The sequence below is a fragment of the Xenopus tropicalis genome, chromosome 4 (assembly GCF_000004195.4).
Source record: "Xenopus tropicalis strain Nigerian chromosome 4, UCB_Xtro_10.0, whole genome shotgun sequence".
NCBI lineage: Eukaryota > Metazoa > Chordata > Amphibia > Anura > Pipidae > Xenopus > Xenopus tropicalis.
The window spans coordinates 33,552,282-33,577,107 of NC_030680.2; the positions used below are offsets into that span (position 1 = coordinate 33,552,282).

Sequence of the window (24,826 nt, forward strand, 5' to 3'; positions counted from 1 at the left end):
CAGCATCAACAGAAAAAAAAAAAAAGTTTTACAAAACGTATTGTAGCATGGTTTTTTATTTATCCGATGTCTCATTTCCAAACAGGAACTTTCTTCAGGGAAAAAAAAAAACCATGCTACAATATGTTTTGTAAAACTTTTATTTTTTCTGTTGATGCTGCTTTGAAGTCCCGTGAGTGCTGGCATACTCACATCAAATAATTCATCTAAAGTAGCTTTTTGTACCATTGTAATTATAAGAATTATAAGAAAGCAGATCCAGCTCACCTATCAGTTTACATGCTGCCATTTGCTGCAACCAGAAACCCATCCTACAGATTGCTAAATAAAATGGAGATAACTGCCATTGCGATCTGCTAGCCACTACCAAGCTTATGAGAAGGAGGGGTATATATATATATATATATATATATATATATATATAATGTCAAAACAGTGTATACTCAAATAATACCAAAATAAGAGCTATTGCCATCTTCTAGCCAGTACCAATATTATGAAAAGGAATTATGAAAAGTTATTTCCGATGGCCATTACAGTGAATGGAAATAGTGCTTCCTAGAAATAATTGCACGCTGCAGAAATCTTGATTTTAAAACTATATAAATATCATGCTGAATCAATCATATATTGAACGTTTTTTTCAGCCCATACTACAATAAATAAAATGTCAATACAGCGTAAACTCACAATTTCTATTCTGCCGAGCTAATCTGTAGCGCTCCTGTGAGATGCCATGAACCTCCACCGATGGCTGACAGGTCCAGTTCGCTATCTCCGTCCGGAGATCCAACCTTAACCTGAAGTTAAATTTGATGGTTTTGCGTGTTTATTTCTATGCTGCTATGTGCCCATGATAAGAAAACATTTCCATGCCATTTCCATCAGAGCAGACGTTTCCCTCTCGCCAGAAGCAACTTGTGACAGAAAAAGCCGCCACCTGACGTAACGGTGACGTGACGTAACTCGTCTTACCAATCAATAGTAAGGCAGGGGGCGTGGCTTCTGTGACAGCGCGCTAACTACATTGACGCAGGTGGATCGTCACAATGTTTGAGTACTGGGTTGCTATGGTAGCGGCTAGTTCCTACGCTTGGAAGGGACCTTCTTGACGTCACGGTCATGTGATAATACCAAATGACCGCTCATTGCGCATGCCCCATTATTGCGCGGGAAATTTAAACACCCAGACGTCCTAATTGCTGCTACTGGCAGAGTCAGTGGGGGTATCACTGTGCCTTTGATTTTCTGGGGGGGTATCCCTGTGACTTTGATTTTCTGGGGGGTATCCCTGTGCCTTTGATTTTCTGGGGGGGTATCCCTGTGCCTCTGACTTTCTGGGGGGGTATCCCTGTGCCTCTGATTTTCTGGGGGGTATCACTGTGCCTTTGATTTTCTGGGGGGTATCCCTGTGACTTTGATTTTCTGGGGGGGTATCACTGTGCCTTTGATTTTCTGGGGGGGTATCCCTGTGCCTCTGACTTTCTGGGGGGGTATCCCTGTGCCTCTGATTTTCTGGGGGGGTATCACTGTGCCTTTGATTTTCTGGGGGGTATCCCTGTGCCTTTGATTTTCTGGGGGGGGTATCACTGTGCCTTTGATTTTCTGGGGGGGTATCACTGTGCCTTTGATTTTCTGGGGGGGGTATCCCTGTGCCTTTGATTTTCTGGGGGGGTATCACTGTGCCTTTGATTTTCTGGGGGGGTATCCCTGTGCCTTTGATTTTCTGAAGGGTATCACTGTGCCTTTGATTTTCTGGGGGGGTATCACTGTGCCTTTGATTTTCTGGGGGGGTATCACTGTGCCTCTGATTTTCTGGGGGGGGTATCCCTGTGCCTTTGATTTTCTGGGGGGGTATCACTGTGCCTTTGATTTTCTGGGGGGGGTATCCCTGTGCCTTTGATTTTCTGGGGGGGTATCACTGTGCCTTTGATTTTCTGGGGGGGTATCCCTGTGCCTTTGATTTTCTGGGGGGTATCACTGTGCCTTTGATTTTCTGGTGGGGTATCACAGTGCCTTTGATTTTCTGGGGGGGTATCACTGTGCCTCTGATTTTCTGGGGGGGTATCACTGTGCCTTTGATTTTCTGGGGGGTATCCCTGTGCCTCTGATTTTCTGGGGGGTATCCCTGTGCCTCTGATTTTCTGGGGGGTATCACTGTGCCTTTGATTTTCTGGGGGGGTATCACTGTGCCTTTGATTTTCTGGGGGGTATCCCTGTGCCTCTGACTTTCTGGGGGGGTATCACTGTGCCTTTGATTTTCTGGGGGGTATCACTGTGCCTCTGACTTTTTGGGGGGGTATCCCTGTGCCTCTGATTTTCTGGTGGGGTATCACTGTGCCTTTGATTTTCTGGGGGGGTATCACTGTGCCTTTGATTTTCTGGGGGGGTATCACTGTGCCTTTGATTTTCTGGGGGGGTATCCCTGTGCCTCTGACTTTCTGGGGGGGTATCCCTGTGCCTCTGATTTCTGGGGGGTATCACTGTGCCTTGATTTCTGGGGGGGGTATCACTGTGCCTTTGATTTTCTGGGGGGGTATCACTGTGCCTTTGATTTTCTGGGGGGGTATCACTGTGCCTTTGATTTTCTGGGGGGTATCACTGTGCCTTTGATTTTCTGGGGGGTATCCCTGTGCCTCTGATTTTCTGGGGGGTATCACTGTGCCTTTGATTTTCTGGGGGTATCCCTGTGCCTCTGATTTTCTGGGGGGGTATCACTGTGCCTTTGATTTTCTGGGGGGTATCCCTGTGCCTCTGACTTTCTGGGGGGGTATCCCTGTGCCTCTGATTTTCTGGTGGGGTATCACTGTGCCTTTGATTTTCTGGGGGGGTATCACTGTGCCTTTGATTTTCTGGGGGGTATCCTTGTGTCTCTGATTTTCTGGGGGGGTATCACTGTGCCTTTGATTTTCTGGGGGGGTATCACTGTGCCTTTGATTTTCTGGGGGGTATCACTGTGCCTTTGATTTTATGGGGGGGTATCCCTGTGCCTCTGACTTTCTGGGGGGGTATCCTGTGCCTCTGATTTCTGGGGGGTATCACTTGCTGGGGGGTATCACTGTGCCTTTGATTTTCTGGGGGGTATCACTGTGCCTTTGATTTTCTGGGGGTATCACTGTGCCTTTGATTTTCTGGGGGGGTATCCCTGTGCCTTTGATTTTCTGGGGGGGTATCACTCTGCCTCTGATTTTCTGGAGGGTATCACTGTGCCTCTGATTTTCTGGGGGGGTATCACTCTGCCTCTGATTTTCTGGAGGGTATCACTGTGCCTCTGATTTTCTGGGGGGTATCACTCTGCCTCTGATTTTCTGGAGGGTATCACTGTGCCTCTGATTTTCTGGGGGGTATCCCTGTGCCTCTGATTTTCTGGGGGGGTATCACTCTGCCTCTGATTTTCTGGAGGGTATCACTGTGCCTCTGATTTTCTGGGGGGTATCACTCTGCCTCTGATTTTCTGGAGGGTATCACTGTGCCTCTGATTTTCTGGGGGGTATCCCTGTGCCTTTGATTTTCTGGGGGGTATCACTGTGCCTTTGATTTTCTGGGGGGGTATCACTGTGCCTTTGATTTTCTGGGGGGGTATCACTGTGCCTCTGATTTTCTGGGGGGGTATCACTGTGCCTCCTGATTTTCTGGGGGGGTATCCCTGTATCCTGTATCCCTGTCCCCAGTAATGATATCAATTATGATTGTAGGGAGCTAAATAAAATTTCAAACCTTTCTTGTTTTTATCTTTGTACCACATTCAGGCCACCAACCGGATGGGGAACTCTACCCGGCGTTTTGCAGAATCCGCTATTGGTGCCCCTCCTGAGAGGAAGAAACAGTAACAAGGACTGAGTTAGTGGGTGAGGAAAGTTCACCTTTGTCTCCTGCACCCATTCCTGCTCGAATGCACAGGTATCGCCAGCGATCCACCTCACCACTGGACCTGCTCTTTCCTTGCCTTGAATTCACCAAATCAAATATATGCTGCATGCAACCTTGTAAAAGATTTACATTCCCAGTTCTCTGACCTGAGGATGCAGAGGATATAATATAATGACTTGCATACTCTACACCAGTGATCCCCAACCAGTGGCTCAGGGGCAACATGTTGCTCCCCAACCCCTTGGGTGTTGCTCTCAGTGCCCCCAAACCAGGTAGTTATTTTTGAATTCCTGACTTGGGGGCAAGTTTTGGATGAATAAAAACAAGATTTCCTACCAAATAAAGCCCCTGTAAGCTGATTGTGCATAGAGGCTGCCTAATAGCCAATCACAGCCCTTATTTGGCACCTCCATGAACTTTTATGTGCTTGTGTAGCTCCCCAAGTCTTTTTTAAATTTGACCGTGGCTCACGAGTAAGAAAGGTTGGGGACCCCTGCTCTACACCTTAGTGTTGCACAAAACTAATGGTTTCTGCTATCACCAGACCTAAGTGCTAAGACTTGAAGCACATGAGGCATTTTATGTTGCATATTTCCAGAGATAAAACATACATTGTCCATACACAAAGCTGCCATAAAATGCCCCATGAACCATTACCCTAAGGATGTAATATAGCATTCCAATTGTTCATGTGCAGTAATAACACAATTAATCATGTTAATTTACAAGCCAATGAAATGTACTGTATTGTAATGTAACTGTACTGAGCACTTCCTTAGAGGCAGCCTTATTTAGAGAATCACTGTGCACCTTTTTGGAATTGTCAGTCCCATTTGCCTGTAAGAAATTATTAGATTAGTTTTAGAGCCAAACATAATTATATTATTTATATTAAGATAAAGGCATTTTACAATGTAAGTAGAGAGTGGCCATGTGATATGACTTAAAACCTTTCAATGTTAGCTTTAAATGGAAACTATTCTATTCAAAAGAATTATTGTAGGCGGTGTATTTGCTTAAAAGAATGCATAGGTTATAGTGATGCATGGATTAGAAATCTTCAGACCATCCCTAACCAGCCCCTACTCACCTGATTCGACTCAAGGTTGAGAAAGGACATGCAGAGGATGCCGAGCATGACCTTCCCTTCAGCTGATATCTGATTTGGTGTCAGAGTAGGGGTGGGCACCCCCCCAGTGATTGTAATCACTTACAGGAGCACCATCCTGGGGTATAATGTAAGGAGAAAACCGAACAGCCCTGGGTAGCTGCAAAAAAGTGATCCTCTTCCTTCTCTAGTGTATTTTCGGAATCCCGGGGCCGGCGCATACACAGTGGAGTAACAGAAGAGAGGAGAAAGAAGAGGATCACTCTCTCACAACTACCCCAGGCTGGTGTGGTTTTCTCCTAACAGGAGCATTAACCCAGGGCCTGGGTATAAGGTAAGCGATTACAATCACTGGGGGGGGGGGGGAGTGCCAAATTGTTAGGCACTCCCAGTGATTGTACCTTTTCTTCTCCTATAAGAGTTAAGTTATAGGGGGCCCAGCCATAGGGCACAAATTAAAAGTTCTCTGCGTTGCAGTGATATCCCATTTTCCAACCCGAACCTGTCCAGACCAAACCTTGATTATTGGACCAGTCCATGCCTCTCTGATAAGTTTAGCATGGAAAATTTCCCCACAGCACATTTTTTTAAAGGTGAAATTTTATTATTTTTCCATCAACAGAAGCGAAACAGAGGAAAAAAGAGAGCCAGGTTTCAAAATCAAAGAGGAAGGTAGCAGGGGAGGAGGCTGATGGGGGCCTGTAAATGACAGCCACCCGTACAGAGAGAGGATGGAAGAATTGAAGGGCATGCACTTCAAATGAGTTAAAAGAAAAAGCTGGAGGAATAGGAATAGATGCAAACCGACAACGGGAGGAGAATTCCAACTCCCCCATCACGTCCAGTAGTTGAGTTTTAGTTGATAATTCTAAATATTTAACAAAAGAAACACATGAGCGTCTGGCTCCATAGCTCAGTGGTTAGAGCACTGGTCTTGTAAACCAGGGGTCGCGAGTTCAATTCTCGCTGGGGCCTGAGCTTAGGTTTTCTTCAAAGTGATGTCCACTTTGAGGTGGCAATATTGTACTGATAAGGGCAAATGATTGGATCACAATTGCTGGCAACGCAGACCATCTGTAGAGGACTCCATCAGTCAGACAGGCACATTGGTGGGCCCTTGAAGTACCTAGTCGGCCTGTGTATGGCCACCTTAAGGCTGTGACACACAGGGAGATTCGTCGTGGGCGACTTATCTCCCCAAAATGCCATCCAACCAGCTAGAATGTTAATCGCCGGTGTGATGGCATACGCGGCGGCGAGATTTGCCAAAGTTGCCTTGAGAGGAAACTCCACGCGATTTACATTCTAGCCAGTGGGATGCCATTTTGGGGAGATTAGTCGCCCACGAAAAGGAAGATTTGTTGCACGGCAACTAATCTCCCTGTGCGTCACAGCCCTTAAGGCACACATAGTGCTCTATATCTAGCAACACACATCAATTAGATGTGCACTGTAATGAGTAAATGCTACCTTCTGATTGGATACTTTGGGTTAATACAGCTAAAACATGTAAAACCAAAAATATGTACTGATAGCAACCTTGATATCAGTATGCATTTAGCAACTTGCCTATTTGTTATTCAAATACCTTGTACATACTGTATATACTAGATTTTTTTGTTTGTTTGTGTAGTTCCCCACAAAACAAAAACTGTAGTACCGTGTTAGCCAGTGTCAAAAATAATAAAAAAAACAACAAAACACAAATACAAGAGTATTGTAGAAATCATACCTATATTGGCTAACAATAAAAATACATTGCAAGCTTTCGGAGCTCTAAGGCCCCTTCATCAGGCAAAATACAAATGAGAACTGAAATGGCACAACATTTATACTGATAGATCAGAGAGAAGTGTTCACAAGCAATAAATTAGGAAGTTACAGATAGATAGAGATAACTTGTGAAGATAGTAAAAGTAATTAAGGTTTATTAGGGTGGGTTGTAAATAGTCCAGGGGTCTGGATTCAGTCAGATCAGATAGTGTGACATGAAACCTGACCCCAAATTAAGGCCCTGTATGTATGTATGTATGTATAACTTTATTTATAAAGCGCCACAAGGGTACGCAGTGCTGTACAGTCTTACAGAATACAAAATTACACACAGGGAGGATGAGTGATATAATAAATAAATACAATAAATACATATATGTATATATATATATATATATATATATATATATATATATAAATGCCATGTTGTATGAGACACAGTAGGAAGGAGGTCCCTGCCCCGTAGAGCTTACAGTCTGAGTGGTTGGGTAACATACAGGCACAAACTGGAAGGTAAGAGTGCACCAGGTATGGGCATTTGCCCTTAAGCGCAGGACTGGGCAAAATAATGTCTTAGTGCTCCAGAAGGTAACAGCTGAGTTTTTTCTTAAAGAGAGTTAGTGTTCCCTACAGAGGGATTCAGGGATAGAGTTCCAGAGGTAAGGAGCAGCGAGATAGAAAGGTTTAAGACGAGAGAGCGCAGTGGGTGTGGATGGTGTAAAGAGACGGAGGCTCTGAGAGGAGCGGAGGAGACGACCAGGAACATGTAGGGAGACCAGTGAAGAAATGTAGTGAGGAGCAGAGGAATGAAGGGCTTTGAATGTCAGCAGAAGGATTTTGTAAGCTATCCTTTGCTTGACAGGCAGCCATGCTAGTGAGCTTAATTGAGGCTGAGCAGGATCCCTGTTAGGAGAGAGCAGGAGGATCCTGGCAGCAGAATTTAAGATTGATTGCAGGGGAGAGAGGTGGGAGTCTGGGAGGCCGGTTAGTAGGAGATTGCAGTAATCTAAGCGGGAAAGGATAAGGGCATAGATTAGTGTTTTAGCTGTTGCTTGTGAAAGAAAGGGGGGGATTATAGGCAGTTGGGGGATGTTCTTTTTTCCCATAAAAACAATCAACGCACCAGAGGTCACCCCTTTAGATTAGAGGAAAGGAGCTTCCATTTGAAGCAGCGTAGGTGGTTTTTCACGGTGAGGGCAGTGAGGTTGTGGAATGCCCTTCCTAGAGATGTGGTAATGGCAGATTCTGTTAATGCCTTTAAGAGGGGCCTGGATGAGTTCTTGATCAATCAGAATATCCAAGGCTATTGTGATACTAATATCTACAGTTAGTACTAGTGGTTGTATTTATAGTTTATGTATGTGAGTGTATAGATTGGTAGGTGTGGGTTGTGTGTGCTGAGTTTACTTGGATGGGTTGAACTTGATGGACACTGGTCTTTTTTCAACCCTATGTAACTATGTAACTATGTATCTTGGCAATATTGCGGAGGAAAAAGCGGCAGGTTTTGGCAGTGTTATTAATATGGTTAGAGAAGGAGAGAGACTGGTCAAAGATAACCCCAAGGCAGCGTGCAGAATTTACAGAGTTGATGGTCATGCCATCAATAGTAATGGTGAAAGGAGGAGGAGGGCCAGGTTTGGGCGGGAAGACCATGAGCTCTGTTTTAGCTAGGTTAAGTTTGAGCTGGCGTTGGTTCATCCAGGAGGAGATAGCCAGGAGGCAGTTACCAATCTGGGTTTGAACATCAGTGGTTAGTGCAGGGGTGTCTAAATATATCTGGATGTCATCTGCATATAAGTGGTATTTAAGACCAAAAGAAGAAATAAGGTCTCCTAGAGAGAGAGTGTACAGGGAGAACAGCAAAGGACCAAGCACAGAGCCCTGAGGCACTCCCACACTAAGCGGAACCGGGGTAGAGGATTTGTTAGTAAGAGCGACAGAGAAGGAGCGGTTAGAGAGATAGGAAGAGAACCAGGATGCAGCCTGATCCCGGATACCCAGAGAATAGAGAATTTGCATATGAATAGAATGCTCGACAGTATCAAAAGCAGAGGAAAGGTCTAGGAGAATGAGAACCGAGTAGCGTCCTTTGGCCTTGGCAGTCTGGAGATCATTTGCCACTCTACATAAGGCCGTCTCAGTGGAGTGCGCAGGCCGAAAACCAGACTGCATAGAGTCCAGCAGATTATAGGTGCAGAGGAAGTTAGTGACACGAGAAAAGACAAGACGTTCCAGGATTTTAGAGGCTAGGGGCAGGAGAGAGACAGGACGGTAGTTAGAAAGGCAGGATGGGTCCAGTGTAGCCTTTTTAAGAATGGGTTTGACACATGCTTGTTTGAAGAGAGAGGGAAAAATACCAGAAGCCAGAGAGGAATTGAATATGTGGGTAAGAGCTGGAGTAAGAGCAGGGGCACACTGTTTTAGTAGGGATGAGGGCATAGGATCAGCGAGCAGGTAGTAGGCGGAGAGGATCGGAGAAGCTGAGAAACTTCAGACTCTGTTACGAGACTGAAGGAGCTGAATAGGGAGAGAGGAGATTTAGGAAGGTTGAGATTACCGGTATCTGAGGGTTGGGAAAATTGTTTGCGGATAGAATCGACTTTGCTTTTAAAGAAGTCAGCAAAGTCCTGGGCGGTGTGTTCAGATACGATTGATTCATTAGGTGAGGGATGAAGTAGCGCGTTAAATATGGAGAATAAGCGCCTGTCCCTGTCACCCTCAGACTGGGTGGTTGTCTATAGGACAGAAGGGGTAGTTCGGGGAATATCTCCTTTAGTCTGGATATTCCCCAAACTACCCCTTCTGTCCTATAGACAACCACCCAGTCTGAGGAAAATGATTGTTAGAAGTGCTCTTCCCCAAACAACTAAAGCAGGTACATTTCCCTGCAACAGCAAAAGATGTGAGACCTGCAAATACATCCTGTGCAAAGATCAAATTGCAATACCAAATACACAAAAAGTCTACACCATTTGGGACTGCTATTCATGTGCTTCCTCCAATGTGGTGTACTTGATCATATGTAGTAAGTGCCCTACAGGAGGAATGTACATTGGAGAAACAGGGCAAAAACTGCGCACAAGGATGAACCATCACAGACATAAGATCAAGACCAAAGCATGTGATACACCAGTGGGACAACACTTCTGCAATCAGGACCACAGGTTTCAGGACATGAAGGTGTTAATTCTTAAAGGGAACTTTGGATCTGAACGAGAAAGTAAGATCTATGAATTCAAATGTATGGAGTTATTCAACACATTAAGACAGGGCCTTAATTTGGGGTCAGGTTTCATGTCACACTATCTGATCTGACTGAATCCAGACCCCTGGACTATTTACAACCCACCCTAATAAACCTTAATTACTTTTACTATCTTCACAAGTTATCTCTATCTATCTGTAACTTCCTAATTTATTGCTTGTGAACACTTCTTTCTGATCTATCAGTATAAATGTTGTGCCATTTCAGTTCTCATTTGTATTTTGATGCACAAAGGTATGAAACATACCACGGTCCTCAGCGCTTTAGATAAAGTTCCAGTGAAGTACTGTGATTGCTGTGATACTGCTTCTCCTCTTACGAATATAACCCCTTTGACCGGGTCTCAAACGTGTCCAGAGAAGTGTGAAGGGAGCGCACGTATAAAGTGAAACAAAAATGAAACAAAAACAACTGATAGTGTAATAACGTTTTGAAACTTTGTTCAAATAGCTAAACCAATCACCTTGTTGTATGTGAAACAAATTACTATATCCACCACTGTGTGTAGTGACTCAAAAGGCTCACCAGAGGGCGATGAAGTCAAGCTCAACAGTGGGAGACCAGGTTAGATGTAGGCAAATCCCCAGTTCAAACGGAAAGAGGAAAAAACGCCAAATAGTGTAAAAACATTTAATATAAAATTACTGCTAAAATATCATCTCATCTCACTCCTGATGAAGCGTACCGCGGTACGCGAAGCGCGTTGAGTTTTATTTGCCTGATTACTTTCTACAGTCTGTAAGTAGTTTTATTTTTAGCAGTAATTTTATATTAAATGTTTTTACACTATTTGGCGTTTTTTCCTCTTTCCGTTTGAACTGGGAATTTGCCTACATCTAACCTGGTCTCCCACTGTTGAGCTTGACTTCATCGCCCTCTGGTGAGCCTTTTGAGTCACTACACACAGTGGTGGATATAGTAATTTGTTTCACATACAACAAGGTGATTGGTTTAGCTATTTGAACAAAGTTTCAAAACGTTATTACACTATCAGTTGTTTTTGTTTCATTTTTGTTTCACTTTATACGTGCGCTCCCTTCACACTTCTCTGGACTCATTTGTATTTTGCCTGATGAAGGGGCCTTAGAGCTCCGAAAGCTTGCAATGTATTTTTATTGTTAGCCAATATAGGTATCATTTCTACAATACTCTTGTATTTGTGTTTTGTTGTAGTTCCCCACAAACCATTCCCCAAAATGGGGTCACTAATCTAGAACTCACAAACATGCAATGGTTGAGTAGAATATTTCCTGGCTCAGCTACAAGAAGTTCTATCTACTTCCTTTTGCAAATAACCTTAATAAACTGCAGGCCAATCTGACCGAGCACCCTAGGCAACATACAAGACCATTAAAAAAACTGAGCTCCCCATGTGCCATTACCTTTCATGTATATGGGAATTTTTCTTCCTTTTCTTTAACTGCAACGAAAGACATGCCTTCAATGAATTATCTAGGTTTCCTGTTATTGTTAATATCATACTTATATTTTTCCTTCCACATTATAAAATGTCTTGTCTTATATTTATGCTCTGCATCAGAGGATGTTCTGAACATGAAATAGTTGGCAGACAACAATCGTATTAAAGTGATGTCCCAGTGACTGAAATTTTCTAATCTGACCAACTGCCATGGTACGAAAATGAACAGGATGATAATTCAAAGCCTACACGTGGTCTGAAAATCAATGGGTAGCTAAAAAGGCAGTGGAGCCAGTCAGGGGGTTTTGTCTGGAAACAATGGACTGCTATAGAGGAGGGGAAAACTAGGGGGTGGGAATAGGTGTAGGGGGGCGTAAAAGCAGCACACAGAGAGGGATTATAACTAATATAGAAAAGAAAAAGGAGCACCACACAGGTGAAACGAATAGACTCCTAATGAGAGCACCATTCCCTCCCCCACCTCAGGTCAGTTCACCCACGTACCATAAAACCCACCAGCCTTCCACCCATCACCATTCCACAACCTGCACCCCCCATTTTTTTTTTGCAGAGTGCCCCAAGGTCTCACACTCCTCCTGCACATTTCCCTCCCATACTCACCTCAAGAGAGACCCCTCGAGGGGGGAACTGGGACATTCCTGTGGAGGGTGCTACCTTATTCTTTCTTTTTTTTGGTTAGGGATTATAACTAACCTATGATTTTTTTTCTTCCACCCTCCCAAGTATAGGATTGCCAAATCAGTACAAGCATCAAAAACTGATCCGCAAAGGAAAGGCGGAGAGACGGCCCTGGAACTGTGTGTGGGCAACCGCTGGGAATCCACCTGGCACGGATTCTGCTTTCTGGCCATGGGGATAAACCAAGCAAAGCCCATTTTAACATCGGGGCAACCACTGGGGGGCTCACTGGCACTGGTTTTGTTTCCTGGTCAGGGAGTATCCCTACAGCCCATACATGTCTACTATGACAACTGGTGGTGGGCCTGACAATTTGCAATGGTGCAAAGTATGTTCTCCCTTAAATGGGAATGATTTTGGGGCCCGCATTTTTTATTCAGTGAAATTATTTTAAAATTTTAAGAAACATGACCTCCACTTTTTTTCCAAAACTAATTATGTTGTCTGAGTGGTTATTATGATTACTGTCTTATGATAGACGTTGGTAGTTGGGGGGTTTTTGCTTTAGTGACAGGAGACCAATTACATGCTACAGACCTTAACTATCTGTTTACTATTTATTCTGGGGGTATAGTTTTCCTTTAAAGGAGAAGGAAAGGCAAAATCTATAAATGACACCCTTCAATGGTCCTACTACTGTGAATGAAAAATGTTATAGTTTGGCTCTAATATTGCAAGAATAACTGAGTTAAACTTACTTTAAAGTTTAACATTGCTTTAGTGAATGGCATCTTGGAATTCTGTGGTGAAATGACAGCAGCAGGATGCGCAGCGCAGATGGATACAAGCCAAATTCAAATAATGTTTTGGAAACCAACACTGACTGATCCACAGCAGGGAGAGAGGGAAAATCCACCGATCGTGTCCTTTAACATTGCCAGAATGAACATTGGTTGGATCGCTTCCGTTTATAGCGCATCACCATAGCAACAGGACGCTGTAATAAATTTACCGGTGCGGCGGGGACGCCCGCCGCGCTGCCATCGGCGGGGCCGCCCGCCGCCCGTCTTGCCGGCCTGCTGCTAGTGCGCGCGCCGCGCGCCTTCTTCCTATTTAAAGGCGCAGGCGTGCTGACGGATGACGCATGGCGCATGACGTCAGCGCGCAATGGCGCCAAATTTGAATTATTTAAGGGCCTTTCTTTTGCTACTCATTGCCCGTGATAGGTTTTTACTCCTGGTGCCTGTTTTGTGCTTTATGCTTCCTGTTGCTCCTGTTTTGACCCTGCCTGGCTTTGACGACTCTGATTTCTGTATCCTGATCCGTGCCTGTCCCTGACTACTGTTTCTGCCTCATCCTTCTGTTTGATTATCCGGTTTGACCCATTGCCTGCCTGACGATCCTAGTTATCTGCCCGCCTCGACCCAGCCTGTCTGACCACGTATTTGCCTACTCCTATCTGTACCGTGACCATTGGCCTTAAGACTTTCTACCGTCGTGCCCCATTGCTAGCCAGAACTCCTGCTCTGCACCTCTCGTATAAGTCCAGGTGGCATCCAAGTAGCTGAGGGCTCCTCCCAAAGCCAAAGGCGGTCACGCTACTGGTGAAGCACGAGCCGAGACCAGGGTGTTTGGCACTTGTTCTGGTATTGGGTGCCGACCGTGACATTATCACGGGCCATGGAAGACTATGGTCACGAAGCCGCTGCTGCTCCATCTGCCTCCTCCACCACTGAAGCGTTGCTGACCACCTTGCTTCAACGCCTAGAGGAACAGGAGCAGAAACAAAACTATCTCCTGCAGGGTTTCCATAATCTGACCCGTAAACTGGAGACCCCACAGCAGCGGTCCAGTTCTGGTTCTTCTCCTCCGGGAGGTTCTGCTAACTTGTGGGGTAACACCATTAGGCTCCAAGAACCTAAGATTGCCTTCCCTGAAAAATTCTGTGGGGATCGATCCAAATTTTTTACATTTAAAGAGGCTTGTAAACTATATCTCAGTTTCTTTCCTCATTCATTCTCTACTGATGAGGAGAGAGTAAGATTTGTAATGACCCTCCTTCAAGGTGACCCTCAGATTTGGGCCCTCAGATTGTCCACCTCAGACCCAGCCCGTTCCTCCTTAGATAGTTTCTTTGACTCCATGGCGATTCTCTACGATGACCCGGATCGTGCATCCACTGCCGATGCCGCGATTCGTAGGCTTCGTCAGGGGAAACGGGATGTAGAGGTGTATTGTACTGAATTCCGTCGGTGGGCAGTAGAAACTGGCTGGAATGACATGGCCTTACGCAGCCAGTTTCGTATAGGCCTGTCTGAGTCTATCAAAGATAGTCTGGTCAACTACCCCCTATCTTCTAACCTGGATGACCTCATGTCTTTAGCCATCCAGGTAGATAGGAGACAGAGGGAAAGAAGGGGTGAGAGGAATTCCTCTCTTCGTTCTAATTTTTTCAGCTCTTCCAAAGCTGTATCTAATTTTGAATGTGCTGGGCCCTCCGTACCTTTGCCTCAGGAAGAACCCATGCAATTGGGCATTTCTCACTTATCTCCTGAGGAAAAGGCTCGCAGGCGTACTCAAGGGTTGTGTATATACTGTGGGGAAAAAGGTCATTTCCTAAATCAATGTCTTAAGAGGCCGGGAAACTCCCAAGCCTAAATGGAGAAGGGGAGCTCCATTTGGGTTCAGGTGTTTTCTCTCCCCTATCTGCCTCTAGGATTTTGATTCCGGTCAAATTAACATGGCCCATGGGTTCGGTCAAGGTATCTGCTTTTGTAGACTCGGGGGCAGAGGGGAATTTTTTGGATGCTGCTTTTGCAGCCAAATTTGGTGTACCTTTACTTCCTTTAAGTGCCCCCATGAAAATCATGGCAGTAGATCAAAGACCTTTAGGATCAGGATTGGTTTCTGAGAAAACTATGTCTCTTTCTCTGAGTATAAATTCTCATTGCGAAAAGCTAGCACTATTCATCATAAAAGGTGCCACCTCTCCGCTCATTTTAGGATTGCCGTGGCTCCAAGCTCATAACCCCACAATTGACTGGGCATCTGGGAAAATTATTCAGTGGGGACCTAACTGTAGGGGTTCGTGTATTTCCCCTATAATGGCAGTCACGTCCCTGGAGGGGTTACCTGCAGCTTATAATGACTATATTGATGTATTCTCAAAGAAAGCTGCAGAGACACTACCACCTCATAGGCATTATGACTGTCCAATTGACCTAATTCCCGGCTCTACTCCCCCCAGAGGGAGAACTTATCCCCTTTCATTGCCCGAGGCCCAGGCAATGAGAGAGTATATTTCTGAGAATCTAGAAAGAGGGTTCATTAGGCCCTCAAATTCCCCTGCCGGTGCTGGATTCTTTTTTGTGGGCAAGAAGGACGGAGGTCTTCGCCCATGTATTGACTATAGGGGGCTTAACAAGATTACTATTAAGAACCGCTATCCCCTTCCACTAATCTCTGAGCTCTTTGATCGCGTTAAGGGTGCTAGTATCTATACTAAACTTGATCTTAGAGGTGCTTACAATCTCATTCGTATCAGGGAAGGGGATGAGTGGAAAACCGCTTTTAACACAAGGGATGGCCACTACGAATATTTAGTTATGCCTTTTGGTCTTTGCAACGCTCCTGCAGTGTTCCAGGAATTTGTCAATGATATTTTCCGGGACCTACTAGGGGTGTTTGTAGTAGTCTACTTGGACGACATTCTAATTTTCTCCTCTAACCTAAGTGACCATCGTAGTCATGTTAAAGAGGTGTTACGAAGATTAAGGAAGAATAATTTGTATATGCAAAACTCGAAAAATGCACCTTTGAGGTTAATTCCGTTCAGTTTTTGGGGTTCCATATTTCCAGTAAGGGTCTAGAAATGGATCCAGAGAAAGTAAGAGCTGTTCTTGACTGGACGCAACCTCTTTCCTTACGTGCTACCCAACGGTTTTTAGGATTCGCCAACTATTATCGTCAGTTCATTAAGAATTTCTCCCTGATTGTGGCCCCTATCACTGACCTTACTAAGAAGGGAGCAGATCCTAGCTTGTGGTCCTCTGAAGCTGTGCAAGCATTTAATCTTCTTAAGAAAGAATTTGTGTCTGCCCCCATTCTCCGTCATCCAGATACTGCCCTCCCCTTCATTGTTGAGGTTGATGCCTCTGAGGTTGGGGCAGGGGCGGTTCTCTCTCAAAGGCACCCTTTAACTAACAAACTGCATCCCTGTGCATTTTTCTCTAGAAAATTTTCCCCTTCTGAAGCCAACTACGATATTGGTAATAGAGAACTGTTAGCAATTAAGTGGGCCTTTGAAGAATGGCGGCACTTACTGGAGGGGGCTAAACATGCTGTGTCTGTGTTTACAGATCATAAAAATTTATTATATATTGAGTCGGCCAGACGGTTGAACCCTAGACAGGCTAGGTGGGCTCTATTCTTTTCCAGGTTTAATTTTTCTATCACTTATAGGCCTGGCTCCAAAAACACTAAAGCTGATGTACTCTCTAGGAGTTTTGAAGCTAATCCTCCTGACCCTAGGGAGTGCATACCCATTATCCCGGGTGAATTGATTGTGGCAGCTCTGGGGGTTGATCTCACCAACCTTTTGTCCACAGTTCAGTCTTCTGCCCCAGTTGGGACTCCCTCCGGGAGGCTATTTGTTCCTGAAAATCTCAGAGAACAGGTGTTAAAAGAAGCTCACGATTCCAAAATGGCGGGGCACCCTGGCATTGCCAAGACCGTGTCTCTCCTGTCTCGTAGTGTTTGGTGGCCCTCTCTCACTCGAGATGTCAAAGCCTTTGTTAATTCATGTTCTGTCTGTCAAAGATCTAAGTCTTCTAGAAACCTTTCACAGGGATTGTTAAGGTCACTGCCAATCCCTGACAGACCCTGGTCCCATCTTTCGATGGATTTTATTGTAGATCTTCCTCCGTCCCAAGGGAAAACTGTAATTTGGGTGGTAGTGGATAGGTTTAGTAAGATGAGCCACTTCATTCCCCTCCCACACCTCCCTTCCGCTAAATCCTTGGCTGATTTATTTGTGTCTAATATTTTCAAGTTGCATGGATTTCCGATTAACATTGTCTCTGATAGAGGAGTGCAATTTGTTTCTAAGTTTTGGCGAGCATTCTGTTCTCTGGTGGGGATTGAATTATCATTTTCCACCGCATATCACCCTCAGACTAATGGCCAAACTGAAAGAGTTAACCAGTCACTTGAACAATTCCTGAGGTGTTATGTGGCTAACAACCAGTCCTCTTGGGCGGAGCTATTACCCTGGGCAGAATTTGCATATAATAACGCCACTCACTCCTCTACTGGTCAGTCTCCTTTTTTCATTGTTAATGGTCTTCACCCAAAAGCATTTTCGTTTTCCGGTTTATTGTCGTCTGTACCCTCTGTTAATTCCTCGATTAGTTTGTTTGCTAAGATTTGGTCTGATGTTCATGATTCTCTTTCTAAAGCCACCGCGAGCCAAAAGAAATCTGCTGACAGATCTCGCAGGGAGGCTCCCCACTATCAAGTTGGTGATTCTGTCTGGCTATCCACAAAGAATATTAAGTTGAGAATCCCTTCTCTTAAGTTGGGGCCTAGATTCATTGGTCCTTATGCTATTACTGAGGTTATAAACCCCTCTTCTGTTCGTCTTAAGCTTCCGCAAACCTTTAAGATTTCTGATTCTTTCCATGTTTCTCTTTTAAAGCCAGCTCCTCAGGTCCGTGCATTACCGATTCCTCCCCCAGTATTAGTTGACGGGCAGTCCGAGTTTGAGGTCCAGGAGCTTCTGGACTCTCGTGTGGTGCGTGGTCGGCTCCAGTATCTAGTCAGGTGGAAGGGTTATGACTCTGAAGAGAACTCTTGGGTCTCTGTAGATGACATCAAGGCTGATCGCCTTCGGAGGCAATTTCATGCCAAGTTTCCTGAGAAACCTGGGGGTCCTGGGGCCCCCCCTAGAGAGGGGGGTAATGTAATAAATTTACCGGTGCGGCGGGGACGCCCGCCGCGCTGCCATCGGCGGGGCCGCCCGCCGCGCCGCCCGTCTTGCCGGCCTGCTGCTAGTGCGCGCGCCGCGTGCCTTCTTCCTATTTAAAGGCGCAGGCGCGCTGACGGATGACGTCATGACGCATGGCGCATGACGTCAGCGCGCAATGGCGCCAAATTTGAATTATTTAAGGGCCTTTCTTTTGCTACTCATTGCCCATGATAGGTTTTTACTCCTGGTGCCTGTTTTGTGCTTTATGCTTCCTGTTGCTCCTGTTTTGACCCTGCCTGGCTTTGACGACTCTGATTTCTGTATCCTGATCCGTGCCTGTCCCTGACTACTGTTTCTGCCTCATCCTTCTGTTTGATTATCCGGTTTGACCCATTGCCTGCCTGACGATCCTAGTTATCTGCCCGCCTCGACCCAGCCTGTCTGACCACGTATTTGCCTACTCCTATCTGTACCGTGACCATTGGCCTTAAGACTTTCTACCGTCGTGCCCCATTGCTAGCCAGAACTCCTGCTCTGCACCTCTCGTATAAGTCCAGGTGGCATCCGAGTAGCTGAGGGCTCCTCCCAAAGCCAAAGGCGGTCACGCTACTGGTGAAGCACGAGCCGAGACCAGGGTGTTTGGCACTTGTTCTGGTATTGGGTGCCGACCGTGACAGACGCTTGCTATTGGTGCACACTCATAGTGGGCGGCTCAGAGGGTCTGTGGGAAGGGGAGCGCCTGCTTGTGTGCGCTCACAGAATAGGAACATGCACATGCGCTGCCTACAGTGCTGGTCGTAGTGTCTGTGCAGGAGTGAGGCATTATGGGAACTTTCTTTACACAGCTCAGCGTTTTTTCTTCCTGTTTGGCTTCTGATCATCTGAACGGGAGAAATATGGGGAGACTTAAAGGCACTATTGAGACTGAAGAGATGCCTGCAGCTTGAGATTAATTCATTATTAGCCTTTCCTTCTCCTTTAACTAGAATTTATAGCTGCTTTAGTACCAAAATGAAGCACGGTGAAGCCACTACTGTACCTTTAGGAAGTCATCCCAAGAACACCCAAATGCTGCCCAGAACCATGTTACATGAGGCACCACAATAGAATCAGAAACCAACTATTTGAGTATTTGAGTTGCCTTGCAGACCTACACCTTTAAACAACATTTCTGAAGCTATAGGGATCCTGGTGACTAAAGATGGAGCATGTGAATTTATCTTTCCACTGATGTGTATAGAAAGTAATATATGTTATAAATATTGAGCAACATTCACCAAGCTTTCGCAAATATAATCTGGCTCCATAGCTCAGTGGTTAGAGCACTGGTCTTGTAAACCAGGGGTCGCGAGTTCAATTCTCGCTGGGGCCTGAGGGTTCTTTTCAGAACTTCCTGGTCCTTTACTCAGTTCACAAGAGTCTCCAAAATCTTGAAAAGAGCCAAAGCTAGCTAGAACTCACTAGGTTCCATGAAGCAGAGCAAGCATAAAGCCGCCCATACCCGCACCGAAACTATCGTATGGAACAAGGTTTTGTGTGATGTTCGTTTAATGTATGGTGATTGACGAGGCGGCTAATATCTCGAAAGACTTGGATATCGGTCATTTAGCCGATCGCACTGGACAAAAGATTTTGATCGAGCAAAGGCTGCATTTAGGGCTGAATCATCAGATAGGGGTAGAGTTCCTATTGTTTCTACCGACATATCTGAAGATTTAGCCCTGAACGTTAGTGGAGGGCACAAGCAATCTTTCCTGTGACCAGTGGTATGTATGCCTGAATTAATAAATTTTTTTTTTTTTTTTCAGTTTTAATATTGGTGTCGGCAGCCATCTCATTATATTGTGCCTATTCCTAGCTTTCAGAAACAGCCAAAATAGAACTGCTTTCAGATAAGCTATTGTTTCAGTGTAACTCAATATACTCAGTGCAACTGGAGGAGTCATGGCAGGACTTGGATGTTTTACTATTGAGTACTGTTTTTATATCTATCACTAGGTGGGGCATGGGAGCATTTTTAGCAATACAGGTGTCAGGGAGCTGCTATCCTCTTACCTTCCTCTTGTTCTGCTGATCTGCTGCTGAGGAGGGATAATATCACTTCAACTTGCAGTGCAGCAGTTAAGAGAGAATGAAGTTTATTAGAGCACAAGTCACATGGCTGAGGGCACCTGGGAAAGTAAGAATATGTCATGTTCTGCCAATGAATTTCCATAAGTGTCTTTGTTTAGAAAGAACAGAGCATGGGCCACTCAGAGAATTTACTTTCCCACTGCTGTATAAAGATAGTAACGTGTAAATATTGAACAAGATTTCCTATATATCAACTGGCTCCATAGCTCAGTGGTTAGAGCACTGGTCTTGTAAACCAGGGGTCGCGAGTTCAATTCTCACTGGGGCCTTTACCACCTTTTCAGGTAATTTCATTATAACTCATTCATAGTACACAACACAAACTCTGCCAAAAGTATAACTAAAAATTTGTTTCTCAGCAGGGCGCATAAGTTACACGTTGCGAATACGTGTCATTGTTTCTAAAAAAATGTGACAATGGTAAGCATATCCTTCTACCTAAACACAACAGAGGTAATGTAGTAACAGATCTACTAACGCCCATCAGTGAGATGTTTGCTTTCCTACAGGTGATGACTAATTTCCACCCGCTGGTTACTTTGCGTTGTTACAGCTAGAGCAAACTTGCACTTACAGTAATATTTATTGCATTTGGCAAACTAAGCCATATTTATTGATTATCGAAACTATACATTGCTTCATTTGTGGATTCTGTGAGACAGATGTAGATCTGTTCATTTGGTGATCTTGAGGTGGGCAATATCTGGCCAATCAGATCATTCGGCCCTCAGATCTACAATCAGATCATAATTGAAGCTATGCAGGCCATTGGGAGGAGGACTGCATCAACATGTAGATGCGCTCTTCAATTCAACAGCAAAATCACACCTGCCTGATCGATATCTGCCCAATTTTCTCACAGATATTACTCGGGCAGGTCTGTGGGATGGACTTTATTGGTGGCCGCATCAACATGTTTCCTGGCTCAGCTACAAAAAGCTGTACATGCTCCACTTTGTTGCTGACTTGGTGGCAAGTTTTGGTTTAATAAAAACTAGATTTACTACCAAATATTGGTGTTGGCAGCCATCTCAGTATATTGTGCCTATTCCTAGCTTTCAGATAAGCTATTGTTTCAGTGTAACTCAATGTACTCTGTGTAACTGGAGGAGTCATGGCAGGACTTGGGTGTTTTACTATTGAGTACTGTTCTTATATCTATCATTAGGTGGGGCATGGGAGCATTTTTAGCAATACAGGTGTCAGGGAGCTGCTATACTGTTACCTTCCTCTTGTTCTGCTGATCTGTTGTTGAGGGGGAAAGGGAGGGGGGAAATATCACTTCAACTTGCAGTGCAGCTGTAAAGAGAGACTGAAGTTTATTAGAGCACATGGCTGAGGGCACCTGGGAAAGTAAGAACGTGTATAGCCTCACATCAAATGTCTAAATTAACTATATAAAAAATCTCTTTGCTCTTTTAAAAAATGGATGATTGCTTTTAACTGATGCATTTTGTTTCTTCGTAATAGAATCCCTTTAAGTTGTGCTTTACACAATGGGTGATATTTTAAGACAGACTTGCTCTTGCTATGCATGTTATTATTATTGTGGCTATCCAGATGGAAAGATACTACAGATATATTTCAAGCAGTGGCTTACTATCAGTGAGTTCCCCCCCTGCAAGAATTTCTCAAGAAGGGCCGATGTGCACTGGTTGTCTCCCAAACCCAACCAAAACCACCCATGTCTCTGCTGCCTCCGAGAGCCACAAATGAGAATGGGCAGAATGTTTAAAGTGGCTGGGAAACTGTCATACAGCAGAGCCTGCTGTCCTAGCCCAATGGTATCCCAAGCCCCCTGCGACCACCACCAATTTCAAGTTCTACCAATGAATTTCCATAAGCTTCTTTGTTTAGCAAAAACAGAGCATGGGCCACTCACAGAATTTACTTTCCCGCTGCTGTATAGAGACAGTAACACCTGTAAATATTGAACAAGATTTATTAAGTATCACCTGGCTCCATAGCTCAGTGGTTAGAGCACTGGTCTTGTAAACAAGGGGTCGCGAGTTCAATTCTCGCTGGGGCCTATGCCATCTTTTCAGGTAATTTCATTATAACTCATTCATAGTACACAACAAAAACTCTGCCAAGAGTATACTTAAAAATATGTTTCTCAGCAGGGCACATAAGTTACACGTTGCGAATACGTGTCATTGTTTCTAAACAACTGTGACAATGGTAAGCATATCCTTCTACCTAAGCACAACAGAGGTAATGTAGTAACAGATCTACTAACGCCCATCAGTGAGATGTTTGCTTTCCTACAGGTGATGACTAATTTCCACCCGCTGGTTACTTTGCGTTGTTACAGCTAGAGCAAACTTGCACTTACAGTAATATTTATTGCATTTGGCAAAATAAGCCATATTTACTGATTATCAACACTATATATTGCTTCATCTGTGGATTCTGTGAGACAGATTCCTCTTAACCCTTTCACTGCCAGCTGTTTTGAACAAAGCAGAACTTCTACTGCCAGACAGTTTTTGAACATTTTGCACTGTTTCACTTTAGGGGCCTTTCCTTGGGGGGACTTTTAGTTTACCCAGGAAAACAATATATTGTTTTTTTCAGGACAACCTAAGCTTTTAAAATATAGTAGAATTTTTGTGTAATTCCAATTTTGTAACAAGATATAGGCTTCTAAATGTCTAAAAAATGAAAAAAAATAATATTTTCCATAATATAAACACATGCACCAGAAACAAAAATTATTTTATGCATGAAAATACAACTGATTTGGAAAGTCCCATGTCTCCTGAACGTGCCAATACCAAATATATATAGTTTTATGGAGAATTCCCACGTGTACAGGTCACAAACTCCCAGCAGTACACTACCAAATTTCCAAAGCACTGCTCCAGAAAGCTGCCAAAAATTCCGCTAACAGAAAGTTTATCACAGAAAATTTTACATTTTTATAAAGAACAGATTCTGGGGAATCCAGAATAGGCACAACTGTCTGTCTACTCCAAACTATCAAGTCGCAATGCTTTCCTAAAGTTATTGGTTTTTATCGAAATTTGTGAAATTTTTTTAAAATCGCTTCAAAGCTTCCAGTCTATAGTATCTTAACTCCTACAGGTCATAAAGTAACCAAATAAAACACCCTAAATATGAACACCAGGGGTCCACTGAACAGTTTGATGCCCAATATGTATAGGTTTCCCTAAGTATGTGGCATGTAGGGGCCCCAATGTGAACATACCCCCATATGTACTGTCATTTCTGTCATTTCAGCTTCTGCAAAATCCACATTTACATCATTAGATGTGGGATAAAGCTAGTAAAAAGTACATTCACCCCAGAAAGCCATATATTTTTGGAAAGTACACATTCTCCCGAATCTAAAATGGGTACCCATGTCTTTCTACTCCAAAGTACCAAGCCGCAAAGCTTTCCTAAAGTTGGCAATTTTGATAACATTTCCAAAAATCCACTCAAAGCTTCCAGTTTCCAGCATCTTATCTCCCTCATAGCATTAGGTACCAAGATAAAACACCCTAAATATGAATGCCAGGGGCCCACTGAACAGTTTGAGGCCCAAAATGTATATGTTTACCTAAGTATGTGGCATGTAGGGGCCCCAATATGAACATACCCCCATATGATCTATCATTTCTGTCATTTCAGCTTCTGCAAAATCAACACATTTACATCATTATATGTGGGATAATGCTAGTAAAAAGCACATTCACCCCAGAAAGTCATATATTTTTGGAAAGTACACATTCCGCCGAATCTAAAATGGGTACCCATGTCTTTCTACTCCAAAGTACCAAGCCATAAAGCTTTCCTAAGTTTGATGATTTTTATGGCATTTCCAAAAATCACCTCAAAACTATACAGCATCTTATTTTCTACAGGTCATTAGGTACCCTAAATATGAACCCCAGAGGTCTACTGAACAGTTTGATGCCCACTGTACATAGGTTTATCAAAGCACATGGCACTTAGAGACCCCCAAATATACCTTGTGTGCACTAATTTCATGGCTTATCTTTACCTAATTCATAAACACATGGCAGTTTTATGAGGGGTAGAAGCTGCAGTTATGTAGGGTGACCACTAAAAACCCTATATTTTTGGAAAGTACACATTCTGACAAATCCAACATGGGTAAAGAGTCCTTTCTACACCAAAGTACCAATCTGCAAAGCTTTCCTAAAGCTAGTGGTTTTTATGACATTTCAGAAAATCACATAAAAATATTGCAGTTTGCCGCATTTATCTCACACAATTTCTTGCATACAATGGCAAATCACCCCAAATAGGAACACCTAGGGTCTACTGAACAGTTTGATGCCCAATATGCATAAATATACCAAAGTCTGTGGTCCTGACCCCAAAATGAAAATAGCGCATAAGGATTTCTCGCCTGCCAGCTCAGCTTTTGCACACAGAGCCCCCTGACAGCATATTATGTACCATAACCCCCCTAACTATACAGAGACCCCCACAAAACCATATATTTTTGGAAAGTACACATTCTGACAAATCCAACAAGGGTAAAGAGTCCTTTCTACACTAAAGTACCAATCTGCAAAGCTTTCCTAAAATTAGTGGTTTTTATGACATTTGAGAAAATCGCATAAAAATGTTGCAATTTGCCGCATTTATCTCACACAATTTCTTGCGTACAAAGGC

At 44.0% G+C, this 24,826-nt stretch overlaps 1 long non-coding RNA gene and 4 other non-coding genes across 5 annotated transcripts; all 5 read left to right on the forward strand.

Moving 5' to 3' along the window:
* Positions 1 to 1,122: 1,122 nt before the first annotated feature.
* On the forward strand, positions 1,123 to 3,994 carry LOC108647425. The gene is made up of 2 exons (XR_001924439.2): positions 1,123 to 1,216; positions 3,750 to 3,994. It is a non-coding gene; the product is annotated as an uncharacterized LOC108647425 (long non-coding RNA).
* Positions 3,995 to 5,880: 1,886 nt separating this feature from the next.
* Positions 5,881 to 5,953, forward strand: trnat-ugu. The gene has a single exon. It is a non-coding gene; the product is annotated as a tRNA-Thr (tRNA).
* A 13,389-nt stretch (positions 5,954 to 19,342) lies between these two features.
* Positions 19,343 to 19,415, forward strand: trnat-ugu. Its single transcript has one exon. It is a non-coding gene; the product is annotated as a tRNA-Thr (tRNA).
* A 957-nt stretch (positions 19,416 to 20,372) lies between these two features.
* trnat-ugu lies at positions 20,373 to 20,445 on the forward strand. Its single transcript has one exon. It is a non-coding gene; the product is annotated as a tRNA-Thr (tRNA).
* Positions 20,446 to 22,133: 1,688 nt separating this feature from the next.
* trnat-ugu lies at positions 22,134 to 22,206 on the forward strand. Its single transcript has one exon. It is a non-coding gene; the product is annotated as a tRNA-Thr (tRNA).
* The last annotated feature ends 2,620 nt before the right edge of the window (positions 22,207 to 24,826 follow it).